The following is a 17,128-nucleotide window of genomic DNA, read 5'->3' on the forward strand; positions in this document are numbered from 1 at the left end:
CTTGTCGCTGACTAATCGCATTAGTCATCCCTTTTAAGTGGCCCGTCCACGCGTGTCCATGCGATGACATTTTCAGCATAATTTTTTTTAGAGCAGCCAGTGACTGGAACGTCCTTTCTGGAGCATTGTTACAATCAGCTCCTAAAGGGAATTTTTGACGCTTTATGTAATCACGTGCGTTCTTCAACATCTATTTTATTGCTGTATGTACGTGCATAACCTGGGGCACGATCGGAGATCTTTGTTCGATACGCGTTCTGTTCAGTATGCGAAATTTCTGAGAACGGGGTGGAGAAAGCAGCCAATCGGCAAGCGGTGAACTCCCCGGAAGTTTACTTCCCTCGTTTGTCGTCTGCTTGCAGACAGTATACTACAAAACGAAATGTTTCTCGTCTTCCAATTAATGAAATCTTTATCTAAATTTTGTCTTATCAAGCTTAAACACGTTTTCAAATAGTAGTAGGTGTGAATGCTACAATTTATAACTATTAGTTTCTTTGCGTCGTCTCTAGGTGGTTTCGCGCACAGCGAGAACAAAGAAAGAAAAAAGAAATGACGGGAGCACTGGGGCACTTTTCAAGAGGCAGCAGCAACATTCCAGTGGCTCGCTGGCACCGATGATGGGGTCGACTTCACCGTACAACCAACGCACTACTTGTTTCGAGAAACGAAAGCGACGCCGGAATTCGCTTTCTGCCATTTCTTCAAACGCGTTCCGCAATGCTACCTGCTCTGCTTCCTACTCGAGCAATGCCACCGAAGTTCCCAACGCAAGCGCCATTTTTCTCGAATTAAACTATGGATTGGATTCGAACGTGCTAATCAACTGCCGAATCCACCGTTTGGATCTAATCCACCAGACGCGCCATGCGAAGCCGGTCTCGTAACGAGCGATGATCGCTCCAAACTTCCCAACTGCCGCCGGGTTCGGCGCCTAGCAGACGAAATGCTCGGTGGGAGGATGATTGACAGGAGCGTGTCGTCATTTTGACGTCACCAAAAACGTGGCCGCGCCCCGCGGCTGGCGATGTCGGCGCGGAGTAGGCCAATCGCGCGCCCCGGTAACCGAACCAACGCGCCGAACAACCATCTCAGATCGCACCCCTGTTTGGTACTTATCTTCATATTACGACTTCACTATACCAGTATCGCTTGTGTATACTTTATTACCATATCTGTATAAATTGTGCCGTATCACCTGCAACAGCCATAAAAATAGGCTGCTGCTGCTGACCATGACAACTTGTGCTCTCACCCTTATGCAATACCCCTGTTATTAGAAATTTTTAGTAATAAAATGATATAAATCGAATGAAAAAAAGCACAAAACGCGGACAAGGCAGGTCACACGTAGCGACCGCTCTTACTTGAGCGCTGGTGCTGCCATCTATCATGTTTCTATTTTTTCCGGAGTTCCGCAGCCAGCCGTGAGCCTTCACCATCTACTCGCTGTCACCTAACTACCAGCTTCAACCATTTTTCGTCACCGCAAACATTAACCAACTTCTTGTTGCACCTTATGATCTACGTATTATTTGTTAACTCCGCTAGGTGGCATAGAGCATATTTAGCGAAGGCGATATCTCGTTCAGTTCCCCTAGTGTGCATCTAGTTTGAATCTTGGTCAGATACGTTACTCACTGAGCTGGAGACGAATCAGAGAGAGAAAGGGAGAGAGGTAAAAGGAGATGAGAAAGGCAGGGAGGTTAACCGGACACGAATAAAAAGCGCATCTGAAGCCGGGATCTGGAAACGGGCGCTGAAACGTCGTTTTCCACCAATACCTTATCGCTGAGGCTGTTAGCTATCACACACAGTAGAAATCACGCGCAGAAATAACGTACACCTAGTCGCACATAAGCATGCACAGTACTGTTTTCTGCGACCCCAAGTTTCACCGAAAAACACACGAAGGTTGAACTGACATTAATGGTGGCCTTAAAGTGCAAAATGGGCAGCGGGCAATTTCTCGAGCGGGTGGAGTAAAAGTGGGCTTTCCTAAATATTACCATCCCTTTCAAGAATGAACATGAAAGAAGCGCAGCACAAGATTCTCGCTGTTCTCTTGTGGAAGGTGTAAATGGAGGAAGTAACAAGAAACACAGGTCACACGAGGGAGGGTAGAAATGGGGTCGAGTGGGGTGAGAGACAAGGGATCGCGGGAAATAATGGGAAAAGAACAGAAGGAGAGTTGTGTTGCATCATCAGCGTCCCCACGAGAAATGGAAGGCGCTCGGTTCCGGATGCTTTATTACGCGTGTAGACATGTCACTCTTGTCACCTCTGCTACCCCACCCCTCTCCCCCCACCCACCCGTTTTTTTTCCCGACCTTGTGTGACTTGCTATTAAGTTAATAGTAATGAACGTACCGGAACACAGTGTCTTGACTAAGAGGTGAAACTGTACACAATGATTGGAACTTCAATGGCTGAAAATGGTGGAATTAATTTACCTAGTTCCTATAGGTAGCCATTGAAGTGTAAATGTTCTCACGTGCAGTCGCACAGGCGTAGTCGGATGAAGATGGCGACTGTGCGAAAGCAAGAAAGACAGAGACAGGTGCGTAAACTGCAGAAATACGGGACGACTTACAAGTGGATTCACAAAAAGCCAAGGAAAGGTTACTCAGGCCATAATTATAACAATCTATGGTTTTGCCAAGGAGCTGTGCTTATGGCAAGAAGTTATGACATGAAAAAAAAAAGAAGACATCGAAAGAGCACTAATGCTATCTGTGCATCACATAAAGTAGCCGCCGTAGAGTAGATATGCGGCAGACTACAAAGTTTCTTTTCTAAAACAGTCCTACAAAAATGCCTGATTTATCTTACTTCGAGGACGTTACGAAAAAGAGCTAGATATCATGCGTTTGCGCGTGCGCTCGCGTTTGTGTGTTCATTAGCACGAAAAGGAAGGCAATTACAGTGCTGTTTGTTCCTCTCTAGCTCCCGGGTTCCTAACAGGCCTGTTTAGGCTAACGGGGCATTCGCGTCAATTAAGCGCAGAGTTCCTTCTCCCTGCTGTCGTTATTTTAGGAGTTACGGTGCTGATCTCGGTGCGCGCACAAGTAGATACAGAGAGGCGTCGAAGGCGGCCAATGCCAGCGAGGGGACAGCGCCAACGGCGCGGGCCGAGTCGGTGCACGCTGTCTGATAATGATGAAGTATTGCCCAGCGCGCTGACACAGGAACTCCATCAGCAAACAGGAGCAAGCGACGCCATCGATCTCAGTAACTCGACCGAACGAGCTCGGAAACCACGCCACCGCGCCTCTTCCCGCACTGCGATAACCACGGTTGAACACTTCTGCCCCTCGCACTCCGCTTGCGCGGCCTCGCCTCCTCCCCGCCCCCCCTTCGCCGATGGGCCGCGGCTGCTGGCAAGGAGAGGTGCCCTGCGGTGCCGTGTTGTCGCGTCCGCCAGTGGGCTGTGGTGATTGATGGCACGCCTTGCCTTTTATAGCGGTGGGCTATTAAATAAAAGTGCTTCGGTTGTATCATCATGGTCGTCATAATCATCACCGTCGTCATCCTCATCGGCTCACTATGTCCACGGCAGGGCGAATCTCCAATTTTACTCCATCAGCCAAATGCACTCTTGCCGCGCGAATTTCAGAATCCCGTCAGACCATTCAAATCAAATCCCTTGCGACGATCGACAATACAGTCGGCCACAAAATTTTACAGGACACTGGTGCCTCTACAAATGCGAATTACTGCTCTGCAAAGGTATGGCGCTTCTAATTTAACGGATCACTGTGTAAGACGCAAAGGCTACTGCACACAAGAGCTATGAATTTGAATTTGTCACAGATCCCATGCTCATTACAGTTCTCTAGCCCCAGTGTACTTCCCCTTTCTTGTCAGCAATTTTCTCAATAAACAATCATCACTATTTATTCATTATTAATAATAATAATAATAATAATAATAATAATAATAATAATAATAATAATAATAATAATAATATAATCACGATTAACAGCTTTCTTGTTATCGTCATCGTCATCCTACATTATGTCCATTGAAGGAACAAAGCGTTTCCCACCAACCTCCCACTACCCCTGTCTTGCACCAGCCAATTCGCTTCTATACCAGCAAATTTTCTAATCCCACCGTACAATCCCATAATCTGCGGCCCCCTACTGCCGACCTACAAACATTGTTTATATTTTAACACCATGGCTTACGAAAAAAGTTCCAAGTTAAAGCAGAGCAGTATCCTAATGGATACACTGGCGAACCAGCACGTGGGCACCGTTTTCTTTATTTATTTAAGGAGGATTTTCCGTATGGGATACAAAGAATGAAAGAAAGTCAAATAAAAGCTGACAACACTGCTTCGTCGAGATAGTTCTGCGGAAACACGCAAGCTGGAGAGAAGTGATTAACGCTGCTTCGTGCCACAATTCAAGCAGCGTCTCTGCGAACTTGCCGTCCATCACGCAACGGTTGCACTTCTCGTGAAGGTCTGGCTTCAGTGCAGCCTTCCTTAGATTCTGTCTGATTGCCCGCGTTCCATAGCACATGCAAGGCAGGTGTAGAGCATGCGACGTTGTTGCAGGAGCTCAGCGCCTGCGCCACCTTCCTGGGTCGTATTCCGTCGATACCTAGGCGCAGGTGGTGTAACGGCCGTTCCAACCCGAAGCCTTTTGGGGCACCGCTTGAGCCGCTTACGCATTAGCAATGTGCGGAATGCTTAGGTACCCAAGACAGACGGTTGGCGTTCTGCCCGGAGGATTTAGCTCAGGAGTTCCAATTTAAATACATGGAAACAAAGAAATGGTTTTTGTTGGCAACGGCTGCAACGATTGTGATGAGAATTGTTGGCTTTTACAGAGGCTAACGTCTAGTAAACAGTAGCAAGTAGATTTTCAGTTTATGACAAAAATGATTTTTGAAAACAAATTTTGAATGCAATATTTCAGAAAACTCAAGCATCAAATTTACAGCTCCGCAATAAAAAAACGATACCACAACCCTGTAATATGAACCTAATAATAAATTTAATGTGGGCAAATCTGATGTATCGCACACAGATTTGAAGCATACCAGTAATTTATTAGCAGGAGTTCTGCAAAGCACCTGTAAAGTGTAGCAATTTCACGCAACTAATTTTCATTAATGCGAAAGCACTATATGGCTCAGGAGGCGGAGAATCCGGCATTGGCGTGGGCACTCGATGGTCCAGAAAGGCTACGAACTCGCGACGTTTGATTGGAGTCGAACTCACGAATTTGGGGTTAATTAAGGCGAAGTTAATAAAGGCACTCTAACCCACGACCTTTGGTGCGAGTCGAATCTACGACCTTTGGTGCTAATCAAGGTGAATTTAATTAGGGCGCTGTTAATTAAGGAATAATTAATCAAGGCACTAGAACCCATGACCTTTGGTGGGAGTCGAATCCATGACCTTTGGTGTTAATTAAGGCGAAGTTAAGACGAATGACAGAGAATGACGCTGACAGTGACAGAGCATATATGGTGCTTCCGAATGACGAGAACAGCGAAAAAGCGGTGTAAGCAATCATTTTTGAATGTATGAATTACTCAACCTATGCGGTATACTTGCCCTTGAGTCAGGCACGTACCCAGGGGGGGGCCCCGGGGGGGCCCGGGCCCCCCCCGAAATCATGTGGCATACCCCTCCCCCCCCCCCCCTTCCCCACCCACGCCACCACTCTTCACACATTCCTGAAGCGCCGCCAGATCAATGTTGAGACTTGGCAGCTGTTCATCGGTCAGCATTTTGCTGCCTTTTTCACTCCTTTTAGGTGGCGGTAGTTATCGGCATCTCTTGTAATGTGAAGGAAAGTTTTCTCATAGATTCCGCACCCACGCGATTAACTCGAGATGCGTTCAGTTGCCACCATCTATTCAACCATCACGCGCATAGCTGTTGCTTTTGTTAGTTCAACCTTCTTTGTTTAGGCTGATCCTGGGACCAGGAGAGGGATGCGACTGTTACTCAGCTGGCCTGTACTCTCATGGAATGAGTTGCGGCTGGAGAAAACGCCAATTGCGTTTAACTTTTGCCTTTGCTTCATTATTTCCTCGAATTACGGCTCGCCGCGACGCTGGCAGATGCCCGGAACCATATACACGTGATATCGGTTAGATAAGGTGGGAAATAAAATAATGTGAAAGAGCGTCCATCATGAAACCCTGCAATAACCCTTAAACCCATAAGCATGATGACTGTCGCCCGTTACCTTGTCTGTTTTTCCCTAATTGTATAGCACTTTTCGTGCAAAATTGGCAATTCTAAATAAAAATCGCAAGGAGTTGAGAAATTAAGCGATCTACTAAGGGAGAGAGCCAAATCAACAACCAAACTGCAAGCAAAAGCGAATAATAAAAAAGTTAACCGTTGTTTACGAGAATATTTATGGATCAACATCTTTTTATTTAAAAAGGAAGTAGAGAAAACGCCGCCGGAAGTGGAGAATAATTGCTTGCTTTGAATGACGCCTCTACAGTTATCGGTCGAGCCGCCTCACGTAGCCACTTCTCTGCTGTGCTTATGTGGGTGTTTTTCTAACCTTTCGCGGTGAGCGCAGTACGTCCAGAATTGCAGAGTCCTGCGCTCTACGCAGTTGTATGGGACTGGCGGCCGCACAGCGTTACGCAATTCGCGGAACTGTCAAAACTGATCCACAAGGCGAAAATAACTGATATTCGAAACTATAACATGAGAAAGACTGAAGAAGCCGTAAAAAAATGAACGCAGCCTGAAATCAGTAAATAAGAAGCCTGGCATAGGACAAACCATGATGTATTCACTAAATATAAGAAGGATAATATCATAAGCAATCTCGAAGATATAGTAAAAGGAGCGGAAAAATTCTAAGCTGACCTGTATACAGTACCCGGAGGAGTCACGATACCTTACTTAGAAACAGTAATGAACAGGATACAGAAACTCTCCTATAACTAGCGATGAGGTCAGAAGGGCCCTGCAAGACATGAAACGATGAAGAGCGGGAGGAGAAGGTGGAATAACAGTCAGTGGCGTAGCTAGGTCGTCTGGCACCCGGGGCCCGTAAGTCTTCTGGCACCCCCCCCCCCCCCTTTCCCGGGGTGTAGCCGGCAGTAAGAGGGGTGTCTTCAGACGTATATGACACCCCCCCCTCCCCCCCATTGGCCCCTTGCACCCGGGGCCCACGGCCCCCCTGCCCCCCCCCCCCCCCCCCCTGTTGCTACGCCACTGATAACAGTCGATTTAATCAAAGATCCATGGAGGAGACATAATGCTTGGAAAACTGGCGGCTCTTTATACGAACGAAGATTGCTAGACATAACGTTAAGAGAGAGAGAGAGAGCGGGTCCCAGAAAACTGTAAGAATGCAGACATTATACTAATTCACAAAAAAGGAGACGTCAAAGAATTGAAAAATTATAGGACCATTAGCTTGCTCCCAGTATTATATAAAATATTTACCGAAGTAATCTCCAATAGAATAAGGGCAACACTGGATTTTGTCAACCAAGGGAACAGGCTGGCTTCAGGAAGAGATACCTCACAATGGATCACATCCATGTCATCAATCAGGTTATTGCGAAATCTGCAGAGTACAATAAGCCTCTGTATGTGGCTTACATAGATTACGAAAATGCATTTGATTCAGTAGAGATACCAGTAGTCATAGAAGCACTACGTAATCAAGGACTACAAAACGCTTACGTAAAAAGCTTGAAAAATATTGCTACATGCGTGTGGTATTTGTTTGTTTGAATGAGGTACGTGGGCGCTATCACTCCAGAAAAGAGGAGGAAGAACGAACTGAGCTCGCGCTGTGAATCTAACCGGTCAGCGCTGCAACCGTTATTGTATATATAATCTGTATATAGTTTCTCGTCTTACTGACTCGTCCTTCGCATAAGAATATCTACAGAGGTTCTACAGCTACCTTAATTCTACCTAAGAAAAGCAGGGACATACCTATAGAGAAAGGGGTCACATAGAAAGACACAATTTCTCCAAAGCTATTCACTGCGTGCTTAGAAGAATTCAAGCTATTAAACTGGGAAGGTTTAGGAGTAAAGATCGACGGCAAATATCTCAGCAACCTTCGGTTTGCCGATGACGTTGTTCCATTCAACAACAATGCGGACGAGTTACAACATATGATTGGAGACCTTAACAGAGAGAGTGTAAGAGTGGGGTTGAATATTAATATGCAGAAGATGAAGATAATGATAAATAGCCGGGCAAAGGAACAAGAGATCAGGATCGCCGGTCGGCCACTAGAGACTGTGAAGGAGTACGTTTACCTAGGTCAATTAATCACAGGGAACCCTGATCATGAGAAGGAAATTCACAGAAGAATAAAAATAGTTTGGATCGCATACGGCAGACATTGCCAGCTCCTGAATGGAAGCTTACCATTATTATTGAAAAGTAAGGTGTGCAATCAGTGCATTTTGCCAGTGCTGACGTATGGGGCAGAGACTTGAGAACAAGTTAAGGACCGCGCAAAGAGGGATCGAACGAAGATTGCTAGACATAACGTTAAGAGAGAGAAAGAGAGCGGTTTGGATCAGAGAGCGAACGGGTATAGACGATATTCTAATTGACATCAAAAGGAAAAAATGTAGCGGGGCAGGTCATGTAATGCGCCGGAGAAGGAAAGCGCAATCGAGGACGACAAAACACTAAGTGGAGCAATGAAATCAGGAAATTCACGGGCGCTAGTTGGAATCCGTTGGCGCAGGACAGGGGTAAATGGAGATCGCAGGGAGAGGCTTTCGTCCTGCAGTGGACATAAAAAATGATGATGATGATGATTATGATGATGATGATGATGGAGGTGGTGGGCCCCTACCGAAAAAAAATCCTGGGTACGTGCCTGCCTTGAGTGACTGCTTGAGTAAAGAACGAGAAGAAAGAGGATCAACCGAGGTGCTCGATTTTTATTAATCATGTGAGAAGGAGCCAACAAACACTGACACCAACGACAACAATGGGGAAATTACTTGTGCTTAATAAATGAAATAAAGAAACGATAAATTAATGGAAATTAAAGTGGATGAAAAAAGAACTTGCCGCAGGCGGAAACTGAACCCACAACCTTCGCATTTCGCGTGCGATGCTCTACCAATTGAGCTACCGCGGCCGCGGTAGCTCGATTGCTAATTCGAAATGCGAAAAGATGGTGATCCGCACCAGCTGTCCTATCTCATGAACAAACCACAGAATGCGTCAGCGGCTCTGCGGCAAGGAGTGGTGCGTAAATAGTCGAAAAATATTTGTTGCCGAAAGCGTTATTCAATTTCACTAGTCTAATATGAAGAGCAAACGCAGATTGATGAATACCTATAAAACTGAGATTTCGTGAAAGGGATGCAGTTAGGCATCTCGTGTAATGCTGTAGAGCATATCAGCAATGATTTAGTGTTACAAATAGAGGTGGATGAATACCGTCTCTTTTGAATGCAAATCGATTACGTTTAGCAATGATAGAATATACAATTGATTGTCGAATAGTGAAACGCAGATTTCTAGCCGGAATACTTATTTCTGTATAATTTGGTACCACGCCCTTGCTGCCTAGTGCAAAATAGACAGCTAACTACTATTGGCAAAAGATTACTTTTCAGTGCAAATTCACTGACTGTCATAAAAAATAACTGCACGAATACACATTCCACAACCCTACAACCTAGTTGCTAACATTTCCAAGAAAGAATGGCGGCGGTCTCACTAGCTTTCCAAAAATTCTAAACAAATTTTTGCTGAAAAAAGTAACAAGTTGAGGGGAAAAGAATTGCTTAAGGAATTGTGCGTCGTATATGCACGTCAAATCGCAGGCTCGATCCACTTCCGAAGTTCTGAACTGTTCATCGTCATTCTGAGTGCGCAACGCGTGCCGTTTCGGCTCTACGGTTCGAATAAACTCGAGTTGCGAGCGAGCGTCGGTCCCGCGTCCAGCGGGTTTCTTCCCGTCTTCCGTCAGGCTGCACGACGCACCGCACCTGAAGTTCACCGGCACTGCCGCATAGCGCAACGGCCGACCGGCGACCCGCACGTGATTCGTGGTACGACGGAGCCAACGGAGCCCGGCCGAGGGGACCGATAGGCGGCGCGTTAATCGCGCCACTCGCGCGCTTTTCCTTGACCGGTGGCAGCTGAGCTTTTTCTCCTGGAGGCATTTGCCTTTTCCCCTTTGCTTATCTCGCTTCCTGCTGCCTGCTTGATGCGCACAACGCCGCTCGTCATCTCGTTTTGCCCCCGGCCCGCGCGAATTCCACGCAGCGCTAGCGAAGCTCCCTCCCCACGTGAGCAGGTCATCGTAAAAGTGCTAATTTGTAATCCTGGCACGAATATTTGGCGTAAATATTTATACCGCTAGTGACACGGCTGCAATGAAGCAAGCATTAAGTAATCATTTCAGCTCATCGAAACGTTTGCTCCCCCTGGAGACCCAAACAAGTAATAAACGTACAGAAATCTTTAGATTACGCGCGGCGCGGGTTTTCATGAGGTGCGCCGTAACTTGAGTGTGTCGGTGTTTACACCTCGGCTCTCGCCAAGACGAAGCTGATTCCACAATTTAGATTACACCTCATAAAGTCTGATTGAGGGTTTAGAGAAAGCTGCTAAGTTGCTAAGTACTTGTGCCTTATATATATATATATATATATATATATATATATATATATATATATATATATATGTATTCTCAGTATGATGTGAGCTCAGTAGTAGTATAGCAGAATACTCATATTGGCTTCGTGCCTATTCCTGCTTCTCCACTGTAGTGGAGCACGCCGTTCCGTGGTACGCCACCGCGGTGCACCGAAGTAGTTCCGCGCTACGCGCCGCGGGCGTGTCCCGATGAGCGGCCGCGCATGGCGGGCCGGCTCTCTGGGTCCGCAATGTGGGTCGCACTACGTCCGGATACCGCGGCTTAAAGGATTTGATAGCGGCTATCGCGTTTATCTTACGATGCGGGCTTTTTCTCCGGTATTCACTCGATCGACCGGCTACGACGGTCGCCTTCGTGTGCTGCGAGAGCCTGCGCAGCACCTGCCTCCGCTGCACAGACGCTGGCCGGCTTGGTGCCGGCTGTTGCCAGGGCACCAAATGGCGGCCACGTTGGAACCAGTGTGGCGAAGTGTTTTTTTTTTTTCTGACAAATTTCACCAGGTCGTGGCTCGACATGCCCTATATTTAGCAAAACGTCCCTAAGTGATTATGATAACTCGCTTGGACTTTCACATCATTATGTTTTAATTGTTCCTAGAGGGCGTCCCTATTATTCTTTCATCTATAGCTCTAAACTACCTTTTGCAGTGGTGAGTAAAGGATCAGAATGTGAAAAGAAACTCGCGAATTATATTTAAGGCATGAAGACTGTTTGCCTAAATAGATGAAAAGCTTTAGTGCATAGAAATGACTCGCTGATAAGCTCATCGGAATGTCTTTTGACACGACCTATGGAGATGCAAGTATTGCTCGTGGGACAAAATCGGGTCGAAGCACGGAATTTAGCTAAACTCTCCTGAGGAATTTTACCAAGACTGTTAAGTAACGTGAAAAGAAAAAAAAAAGAAATATCCGTAGAAAATCACTGTAGGATTGTAAAACGACGAAGTTGTTAAGGTGGCCAAAAATTCCTAAATTTAGCTACTTCCTCGCTAAATTACAAACGTTGGGTGAAACATCCAACCAACAGAGTGCGAATAATTCCTTTACACGCACTGTGCCGAATAAACTCTTGTTGCCGGCCCATAGTTCGAAAACCCGTGTGTGGGTTCTTTATTATAGGCGACAGTTGTACTTTTTCGGCCGCTCACAATGCAACGCCAATGAGCTATATTACGGCGCAAGCCCTGGCCAGCTATGTTGAGCGCTGACTGTACCTCCATCACAACGTCGAAGGTTTTGTTTGAATCACGAGCGAACCGCGCAACTGACGAGTCGAAGGCAAGGATGCTGTGCGCAGTCTGGTTACGTAATCGTCGCCCCGTCATTTGCGCTGTTCTTTCTATTTTCAGTGATCCTTCAACCAGCTCGATTCACCGATCTTCTGCAGATTTTTCTTCTCCACTTTCATCTGAAAATGGCCTACACGCGGATCCCGCTGGAATAGCCATCCGTGCAACTGTAGTCCCTGAATGGCAAGCTCGTGCTCAAATTTCGATCAAAGCATGAGAGCGCACGGGTTACTCAACACCATGAGAAACAATGGCACGGGGTGCGATGTGCGAAGCCTCTGTAGCCGGTTTGTGAACATGCATGGCGCAGTCCCGAATGCTCGTCATCGTGCCCGAATTACTCAACCGTTACTAACGCAGGCGGACCTGAAAACGCGAGGTCGCATCATTACCGTCTCGTTGGCGTTTGAATTTATGCCGACAGACACTTTAGTTGGTACGCTAGTTCTTCCAAAGCTTTTGTTCTTGCTACAACTTTTTAAGCCACACCAGCCACATAACACCACGTGTACTTTCATTGCTGATTTTATTTCCCGCAGGACGACTGGTGTGTATTTAAGCATTTCGCATGTCGCCGTCGTCAAGACGACGGAATCCGGCGTTTAACAGCAACACTTGATCGAAAGGAAACACCCACGGAAAAAATAAAAAAAGAAGGGCACCTCATATATGATACCACTCTGCTGTAATGTTCGAATCCATACTAGCGCAATGAAAAAGAGTACTATGTTAATTTAGAAAGTGTGCCTATTATATGCCCTAACAGCTCCTCCCATCGCTTTATCCTGCTTCCATAATCAAGTGAATCATCTTCGTCTCTTTGCCAGCATATCAGAAAAATAAAAGCCGTACATAACAAATAAATAGAGCAGTACTCCCAACAAGAGAACCTACGGAGGAACTTTGCACATGCTTTCCTGTTTGTACGTAACATGGTAGTAGCTGTCACCGCGACGAAACAAGTCAAAAGACCTGAGTTTATTAAATGAAGGAATGAGAAATTGGCCAGGGCACGTCAGGAGAATCCCCGTTTTGTACGGGCAGTTGATTAAAACCTTGTCCGTGTCTACAAGAAACTTTTGTATATAACAACCACCAGTATATAAGAAAGGGGGAAAAAATAAACGAATTTAAGTCTCGCGTCGCGGCAGCGAGCGCGAAAACGCAGGCGCAACTACGGTCGCGGTGTCGACTGCGGCAACCACCAATGCACACCGACTGGTCCAAGGACCCACATTGCATGGCAGGCGCTCGTTTCCGAAGGAAGCCCGCTCACTCGTGCCGTGCGAAGGACGCGGGAATCACGAGACCATAATCGACGTTTGTTGGCGCATTCGCGGGGAACACATTGCCCTGCGTGGGCAGCTTTGAGGCGACGGGCGCTGTTTTCGTGCCGCCATCAGGACGGCCGCTCATCGGCACCTTCGTTAGACCGAGCGTTAGGCTCTCTTTATTTTCCGAAGGTGAAGCAGGCTACTTGCGTCACATACTGGCCATATTTATTACTTCTTCACACCCTGGAATGCAGGTGAACTGGTACGATCTTCGAAAAGTCTGCGAAAAATTCGCCAATGGGACAAGCGTATTTCTGAATTATTATATGGGCCAGGATGCAAAAATTTTCGTGTTTTCGAGCCCTGCGTGGATGCTAAAGAAGCCCAGGTCACCAATCTAATTACACAGCCCTCCCTCCTCGAAGGTGCATTTTAGCTTCTGGGCTGCGTTGGAGCGTTGAACCGCACCAGTCATTCTAACAGTCACCCACCTGTGAATGACTGTGAAGATCACTACGAAACTTGGTTCTTCTACGAAAGTAAAAAGCATGTGCGCTTCGTTAAAGGGTGACTTGAGCCTATAATGAGTAAGCGGTAAAATTACCAAATTGCGTTAGAACCGAAAAAATCAGGTGTGCGTGGTTTCCCATTTGCCTCCTCCACAGAACATTCTGTAATCCGGAATAAATATACCATGGCGAGTTGTCAAAAAATGTCGAACCAAAACTTCTCTGTGCTTCATAAATTTTTATTGCACCCAACCTGTTTCACCGAGTATGCAAGATTTCGACGGCTATTTATTCTTTTCACAAAAGCGACATAGAATGCCACCAGAATTTGTATCTTTAAAACAACGGGCAGTATTGTGAACAGACATTCATTTGCGCGTCCTTCGTAGCGGTAACCTATTGCCGCGGCAGATGAGAACCTCGCTCATCACGGCGTCACTCGCGCACAATGGCACTGTCTCGGCGCCGCGTGGGGGAAGAGAAAGGAGGCCGGGAGCGACCGGAAGTCAGGGTTGTCCGGCTGTCAACCCGGAAGGAAGCGCGAGCTTCGGCGGGGAGAACTGGCGTTGGAAGAGAGGGTTATGAAAGAAGGATCATTCTCTCAGTTGCCTTTTTACGTGGCACATTAGTTTGGCGATGTTTACTTTTACCCCCCCTTCTGTCGGGCGGGGCCTCCTCTCCCCCCTTTTCTGAGCTCGCTCTATCGCCCGCTCGTGCAGCGCGTCGCTTACTTCCGCGTGCAACAGGTTGCAACTGAAAGACATACGCTCCTCGCGCGCGCGGCGAGGCTTCTTTCCCTCTGCTTCATCGAGGCCAACTCCGCTACCCGTGACTCGAACCGGCGAAGTTAGCGCCTCGCTAGGCGCCGCGGTGACATCTCTCGGGGAACGACAAAACTAAAATGCAGTCTCGTTTAGAAACCGGGTCACATTCTTTCGAGTTTCGAGATATTAGGGCAGTTAAAGAGCCGCTCTTGAATGTTATAGGTGCGAAAGCGGTTGCCTTTCTTCTCTTTCATAAACCCCCGCGCTTTGTTACATAAATGCAAGTCGAGTAATATGCGACTTCGTTAGCGTAATGCTAGCTGGCCGAATTGCGCCCGAACATGTCTCTCGCGCCGTGCCTTCCCTACTTAATGGCTAAACACGGGTTACAATACACCAAATCAGTTTTCAGAAGCCTTAGGCAGTAATTTCTACTCTCTGGTTGCAGTAGTGCTGAGGCAAGTTAATGCATCATCTCATCTCAGTATACTTCAGTATGAAGCGTGCCTCTAAAATCCTTCCACGTTAACATCCCATAGCCTAGTGACATATCTGACGATATTGTTATGCTTCTGAACAGTGTTGAGTTAGATTGATGTAAAAGGCCACGTTTCTAGCTCATCTCTTATCAGTTCACACTTCTCCCTTCATCGTCAGAGTGAGCAAGTCGGGCCTCTTTCATTGCAAATGAAGCCGTAATACGTTAAATATTATCGCAGCTTTCCGGCGTGAACAATTCCAGTCAATTGAATTGAATTATGGGGTTTTACGTGCCAAAACCACTTTCTGATTATGAGGCACGCCATCGTAAGGATTCCGGAAATTTAGACCACCTGGGGTTCTTTAACGTGCACCTAAATCTAAGTACACGGGTGTTTTCGCATTTCGCCCCCATCGAAATGCGGCCGCCGTGGCCGGCATTCGATCCCGCGACCTCGTGCTCAGCAGCCCAACATCATAGCCACTGAGCAACCACGGCGGGCTATGCCAGTCAAGTACTGACTGTGCGCAGCAACCGTATGGTATTTCCTGTTTTCTAATGACTTCCTAGAGATCGAATATGTTATGGAATACTTGAAAAGGCTATTTTAGATTATTAATGGCTATAAATACGTCTTTGGTTATGGAAGGGATGGGTTTAGGTTTATAGAGATTGCCAAAGTTATCTGTTCTTCCCCGTTTCCCCATACCCAAGTTTAGAGCAGCCAATATCGGCGTCCTTGGATAACCTGCCTGCCTTCGCCTCTTCTCTCTCTCTCCAGCAGCTTACGGTTAGGGTACCCATGTTTAGAGCAGCCAATATCGACGTCCTTGGATAACCTGCCTGCCTTTGCCTCTTCGTCTCTCTCTCTCTCTCTCCAGCAGCTTACGCTTAAGGTAAACCGGCATTGTTTTTGTTTTAGGCGCAGCTCTTACGCGCCCTTTCCTGCGTTTCGCATCGGGGTCATTCCTCGGCGTAACCGAGCGAACGAGCACAGTGAAGGATGAAAAAGCGAACGCGGAGCGCAGCCGGGGATGGCCGACGGCGATGGCGAAGAGAGCACGAGGAGGCAAACGGATGAGGAAGGTGCAGCGGAGCCATGAGATGGAAAGCGGAGAAGAAGCGTATGGCGAAAGCTTTAGAAGAAAAGCGTAGTGCCGCAAGACAGGCTCTGCGACGACGACCACTACGAGATGGCGCCAGAGTAGCGCGCCGTCGTCTGTTCACTGATGGCATGCGGCGAGTGCGTCCAGCGATACCATACATGGAAACAAAGCACTGTGTGAAGGGAGATCTGTCTGCGCGGCGGCTTCTGTGAATCGCGCCCATGCGTCACTGACGCGCTGCCTCGCGGTCTTCCGATTAGTGAGGCAGTCGCACCCAGGGTGTCGAAACGAAATGTTTTTCGTTCTGGTTTTAGTTTTATTCCACTGAAATAATTCCGTTCAGAGTCTGCACTGGAACGAAAAACAAAATGTTATCGCAACACAACACAACAACACAAACGCAACACAAAATATTATCGTCCTCAGCACCGCGTCTCGCGATAACGCAGATGCTTATCTATAAATGAATTGCATCACCCTGGGAATCAAACAATACGAACTCAGCACTTACGAAGCCGCGCCGCATGCCACGTGCCACGTGCAAGGGTGTCGTACGTCAAACTGATGTTTCGGAGAGCCAGGCCGACCTGGACAGAAGCATCCTCAACGAGAGAAATCCCTTAGCCCTGGGAGCCAAACGAATCAAGAATAGCGAAACGGTAATCATCGTTTTCTACGGCTACAAGGTCCCCAACTTCGTTTTCTACTGCTCAGCGCTAGTCAATTGCTCCTTGTACCTCAGGCAGCACTACTGCTGCTATGCCCGCGGTAGACTAGACCACAGAGCCGACGTCTGCCCAACGCCGGAGGAGAAACTATGCAGGAAATGTGGGGCCAACAGCCCCGACGACAACCACACCTGCTCGCCTGCTTGCGGCCTCTGCGGGGGCCCGCACGCCACAGCGGACAAGATTTGCAAGCAAAGATTTCAACTCCCGTACACCGTTCGACGGAGGAGAAGGGAAAGAAATGCGGAATCCAGAAATCGAGACCCGTCACCGGCACAGACATGCACCGGAAGCGAACCGGCTAGATCTTCAAGCCGGCGTTCCCA

This window comes from Dermacentor albipictus, chromosome 4, assembly GCF_038994185.2.
Source record: "Dermacentor albipictus isolate Rhodes 1998 colony chromosome 4, USDA_Dalb.pri_finalv2, whole genome shotgun sequence".
Taxonomy (NCBI): Eukaryota; Metazoa; Arthropoda; class Arachnida; order Ixodida; family Ixodidae; genus Dermacentor; species Dermacentor albipictus.